We start from the raw sequence: 6141 nt of genomic DNA on the forward strand, positions 1-6141 counted from the left end.
AAAAAGAAGAAGAGAGGAAGGAGGAGGAGGAGAAGAAGAAGGCGGAGGAGGAGAAGAAGAAGAAAAAGAAGAAGGAGAAAAGATGAAGATGAAGAAGAAGGAGGAGAAGAAGAAGAAGGAGGAAGAGAAGAAGAAGATGAAGAAGGAGGAGGAGAAGAAGAAGAAGAGGAAGAAGAAGAGAGAAGAAGAAGAAGAAGGTGGAGGAAAAGAAGAAATAGTACGAAGAATATGAGACGAAGAAACAGACCTAACAGAATAAGAAGAAAGAGAGGACAAGGAGAGGATAAGAAGAAGAAGGAAGAAGAAGAATAAAAAGAAGAGAAGACAGGGGAACATGATGAATTTAACAGAATGAAATGTAGATGTGAGAAAAGGGAAGAGGAAGAAGGGGAAGAGAAAGATACAACTTGCCCGGGAAATTGTAGCTATTTCCATTCTGAACAAAAGACGAGAGCAACTCTAAAGACTTGGAATTTCTGGGAAACCGGGTGCTGAGCTCTGAGCTCTTGTGTGTGTGCAACGATTGTGACGTCATTGTTCTAAGACAACGCATTTATTCCGAGAAAATCCCTTCTTGTTCTAAGGCAACGCATTTAGGTATTCCGAGAAAATCCCTTCTTCCCTTTCATCTAATGAATCTTCTGCGCTCATTTAGTGTAAGGAAAGTTTGAAAATGAAAGAACAGAAAAATGAGGGACTAGAAACATTTTTTTAAAGAGGTTTGATAGAAAGAACTGTAACTGCCAAGGAAACGCATTTATTCCGAGAAAATCCCTTCTTCCCTTTCATCTAATGAATCTTCTGCGCTCATTTAAGTTTGAAAGTTTGAAAATGAAAGAACAGAAAAATGAGGGACTAGAAACATTTTTTTAAAGAGGTTTGATAGAAAGAACTGTAACTGCCAAGGTCTTATTGTCCCGAAATGGAAGACAGAAGGAAGACAGGATAGGAGAAAGCCAGCCGGTCCGAGAACATTATCCGTTCAGGGTAAAATCCACCCCGGGCAGGAATCGAACCCGCGGTCCAGCAATTACAAGGCAGACGCACTATCAACCAAGGAAACTAGGTTGCCTACCTACTTGTAACGTGTATCAGCCCATACTTTCGTGGAACAACGCTTCAAGGCTACACTGAAGATAATTTCTTTTGATGTTTTCATGTTAAGCGCATTGCATAATCAAAAAGTTTCTAGGCATTCATACAAATATTTCCCCTTTGAAAAGCTCTAGTATCGGGGTAGGTATGTAGTAGATAGGTACGATGCTATTAGAGTCACTAACCCTGAGGCGATAGCACATTGAACGCAATAGCTCCCAAGAGTACATTGAAGTTAAGCAACGGGGACCTTGGTTGGTACTCGGATGGGTGACCATGTGGACAAACGAGTGCTGATAAGTTTGCTCGGCCCCACATCGGTCAGGCTGGGTGATGCTAATTTCAGTAAGCGGGTAGCTTGTCACAGAATGAAGAGTAAAACCTCCGTCCTCCGTCATTAAAAACCTTGGCGGTCATAAAATGACGTTGGAAACCTTTTTTTTTTTATATTAATATTTATTAGAGTGTGCCAACATTGAAAGGAAACCTTTTTTTATTATTATTTTTACTTTCTAATATTTTTACTAAAATTTACTTCTGTCGTTCATTTGGTACCTACCCTTAATTTGTCACTCTACAGTAGAGTCTCTACTGTAATTGACATCACACAATCGGACATCCAGTAGATTCCGAGAAAATCCCTTCTTCCCTTTCATCTAATGAATCTTCTGCGCTCATTTAGTGTACGGAAAGTTTGAAAATGAAAGAACAGAAAAATGAGGGACTAGGTAGAAACATTTTTTTAAAGAGGTTCTTGATAGAAAGAACTGTAACTGCCAAGATCTTATCGTCCCGAAATCGAAGAGAGAAGGAAGACAGGATAGGAGAAAGCCAGCCGGTCCGAGAACATTATCCGTTCAGGGTAAAATCCACCCCGGGCAGGAATCGAACCCGCGGTCCAGCAATTACAAGGCAGACGCACTACCCACCAAGCAAACTAGGTTGCCTACTTGTAACGTGTAGGTATTAGCCCATACTTTCGTGGAACAACGCTTCAAGGCTACTGAGGATAGTTTCTTTTGAAGACGGAGTTTTCATGTTAAGCGCTTTGCATAATCAAAAAGTTTTTAGGCATTCATACAAATATTTTCCCTTTGAAAAGCTCTAGTTTCGGTACCCATGTAGGTAGGTAGGTACGTTGGTATTAGAGTCACTAACCCTGAGGCGATAGCACATTGAACGCAATAGTTCCCACGAGTACATTGAAGTTAAGCAACGGGGACCTTGGTTGGTACTCGGATGGGTGACCACGTGGACAAACGAGTGCTGATAAGTTTGCTCGGCCCCACATCAGTCAGGCTGGGTGAGCTTAATTTTAGTAAGCGGGTAGCTTGTCACAGAATGGAGGGTAAAACCTCCGTCATTAAAAACCTTGGCGCTTGGCGGTCATAAAATGACGTTGGAAACCTTTTTTTTTTTTCTTTTTTTACTTTCTAGTAAAAAATTTACTAAAATTTACTTCGGTCGTTCATTTGGTACCTACCCTTAATTTGTCACTCTACAGTAGAGTCTCTACTGTAATTGACATCACACAATCGGACATCCAGTAGAGAGAGAGAGAGATTTCCCTAAAAAAAATTGGTGACATCTGGTGTGACGAATACTAATTGCGGAAGAAATGACCTTTTGTATACCTACCTACTCATTCCTGACGCTTCCATCAGAAAGGCAGATAGGTACTTGTAGGTAGGTAGGTATTTTCTTTATTTTACAAAACCCCAACATTCATTAGTTCATTTCGAGAATGAACCGTAGGTACCTACCTATCTGCTTAGAATAAAATCCGCCGTTGGCGGAAATCGAACTCGCGACCTAGCGCTTACAAGGCAGACGCGCTACCTTCCAAGCTAACCAGGTTGGCTTTTCCTTTTGGTACGCAATTAGTGGTTGTATCTTTTTCGACCTGGCATGTTCCCGAACGAGTTGTTCGCAAGTAGCAAAATCCAGGTTTGACAAATGACAGTTTTTGAGTCACCTGCACTGACCCTCCCTCTCTCTCTCTCCCTCTCTCTCTCATTTTTTCCATGTTCCTCTCCCTCTCTCACATATGTACATACACTCTCCTCTACTTTCCTCTCTCTTTTGTCTTCTTCCTGTAGTGTAGTTATCCTTTTTTTCTCTATCTCTCTCCATATTTTTTTTATCTTCCTCTCACTATCTCTCGCTTTTTTCTCTCTCTCCCTCTCTCTCTCTCTCTCTCTCTCTCTCTCTCTCTCGTTGACATGTCACAGGTGTAAATGGAAATGATTAGCCGTCCATTAATAATAGATTTCGTATAGCTTCCATGGTGTAGTCGTTGTATTCAAGTGACCCGGGTTCGATGCACGCCAGGATTTTTTTTTTCTACAGCGACTACACCCTCACAGATAGGAATCATCATGTCCACTAATGGACAAAGGTCTCTTTTTCATTCCTCCATTAAATTTTATCCTTTGCTTTCAGATTACCGCCCGGGGCGGATTTCATCCTGAACGGATACTATTTGTTCTCGGAACGGCTGGCTTTCTCCTAAGTCTTCATTCTCTCTTCGATTTCGGAACGATGAGACCTTGGCAGTTACATCCGTCTATCAAACCTCTTGAATAATAAGCCCTCTTTTTGAGAAAATCGGTCTATGGGGCCAATGAGGATTCTATTTTCGCTCTCTCTCACTCAATCTCTCTCTCTCTCTCTCTGTCCACTAATGGACAAAAGGTCTCTTTTTCATTCCTCCATTAAATTTTATCCTGTGCTTTCAGATTCCCGCCCGGGGCGGATTTCATCCTGAACGGATACTATTTGTTCTCGGAACGGCTGGCTTTCTCCTAATTCTGTCTTCATTCTCTCTTCGATTTCGGAACGATGAGACCCTTGGCAGTTACATCCGTCTATCAAACCTCTTGAATAAAAAGCCCCCTTTTTGAGAAATTCAGTCTATGGGGCCAATGAAGATTCTATTTTGGCTCTCTCTCTCTCTCTCTCTCTCTCTCTCTCTCTCTCCTCTAGATTCTCCACTCGAGCCTCTCATGATGTGTCCGGCATAGGCTAATTTTCTCTTCTTTTATTTATCTTTAATATGCAGGGGAAAATGACCTCTCCGCGATAGCACCTCCAGAATTGGGATGTCTGTGTTTGTGGGCCAACTTTCTTACAAGGTCTACTTTGATAACCCCAATAGCAACATTCATCAGATCGTTAGATCCAACCCAAAGTCATCGAGATTTACCCTAAATTCTAATCAGGTCAAATGAAAAAGCCACTCTGGTCTCGGGCTGGATATTTTGTACATTAAATTCAAAGTGGCCATCGGATGAAAACTGAGACCTTACTTCGTCCGTTCAATTATGTCCCTAAGTCTGATCCTGCCACGGAATGATGAAGTTTACCTGACGTAGCTGTGAGCTCCCCGGAACTGCCATGATAGTCTGCAAGAAAGCAATGGCGTTTCCTACCTGTCCCGTAGCTGCAGAATCTACGTGAGAGAATGATGAGAGAGGAAATGAGAGTGAAGGAGGAGAGAAATGGAAGAGAAGAAAGAAGAGAAAATGTAGAGGGAATAGAGGGATAAGAAGAAAGAATAGGACAAGAGAAAAAGTAAAGGGAACAGAGGGACAAGAAGAATATTGTATAAGAAGAGGAGACAAGAAAAGGGAGAAGGAACACGAGAAGAAGAGGAAGAAAAAAAAATGGGAAAAGTGAAGTCACGGAGAAACGAAGGACAAAAGGTTGTTCGTGGAAAGAAAATGGAAGAAAACGTACAAGACCAAGAAAAACAATATCTCCACCTCTCTTCCAGCCAACCAAGGTTTGTTTTCACTCACTCAATGCAGAGTAATAAATAATATTTTTTTCCTTCTAAAGTGCTGAAAAAAAGTAAAATTATAATCTTGAACTTCTTTTGAAAAAAGAAGAAAAAAAAAACTTTGTAAACAAAAATACCGAGGTACCTACCAAAATGGAAATAGTTTTTTTTTCTCCACTTAAATCGACAGAACTTTTCTTTTTTAGCCCGTCCTTCCTTTATTATTACGATAGTAGATAATAAAAAAGGTATATTGGATGGGCTATTGTATTCGCTTCGGTGTGGTCTGTCTGTCACTCTGTCTGTCCCCATAGAAGGACTTATCCAAACCTGGTCGACCTATATATCAAATTAAAGGTCTTTTTACTAGGAGTGGACTGGCTATTGATGTATTCGCTTCGGTGTGGTCTGTCTGTCTGTCCCCCCATAGAAGGACTTATCCAAACCTGATCGACCTACATATCAAATTAAAGGTCTTTTTACCAGGAACACGAAAATGGTGGTGCAAATTTAGTCTAGAAAACCATAAAGCCAAAAAACCAGAAAAAAAAAAAGTAAAAACTGGTTCTTTCACTCTGTTCCCATTTCAGCAAGATAAAAGCTCATAGTGAAGGTTAGCTCTACTGGGACATCAGTGTCATGAGGTTGAATGAATGTCATAGGGACTTGGGGTAAAGTTAAATGAAGGTCATGGGGTAAGATTGAATGAAGGTCATGGGCTTTCTATTAAACTAGGAGGTTAGGTGATCCTTACTCTTCAAGTCTTGAAGACAAGAGGGAAGGAATGAAGGAATAACAGACACAGAAGACAAGATAAGATAGTTCATCCCGGTGATAGAATGAAGAATCCCGCTTTAAGAAGATTTAAGAGATGTTTCCTTTATCTTTTTCTTTGAGAAGTGAGGAAAAAGGAGAGGGAGAAAATAAGGAAAGAGAAGGGAAAAGGAAGGGAAAAAGGGGAAGTAAGAAAGGGAGAAATGAGGGAATAGAGAGGGAGAAAGGGAGGGAAAGGGAAGAGAAAGGAACGGAAAAGGGAGAAAAGGGGAAGTAAGAAAAAGGGAACGTATGATTGAAGGTCATGGGATAAGATTCAATGAAGGACATGAGATAAGATTAAATGAAGGTCAAGGGTAAGAAGGTCGTGGCTTTAGGTTGAATAACCCCTCGAACAGTTCGCCTGATTTCGATTAAATTTGGAAGGAATGTTGTTGAAAAATAAAAGAAATTTCCTCTTCGGCCCATTCGGCCCCGATCGGACCTTTGTA

Source organism: Diaphorina citri, unplaced genomic scaffold (assembly GCF_000475195.1).
Source record: "Diaphorina citri unplaced genomic scaffold, Diaci psyllid genome assembly version 1.1 scaffold3234, whole genome shotgun sequence".
Classification (NCBI taxonomy): domain Eukaryota; kingdom Metazoa; phylum Arthropoda; class Insecta; order Hemiptera; family Psyllidae; genus Diaphorina; species Diaphorina citri.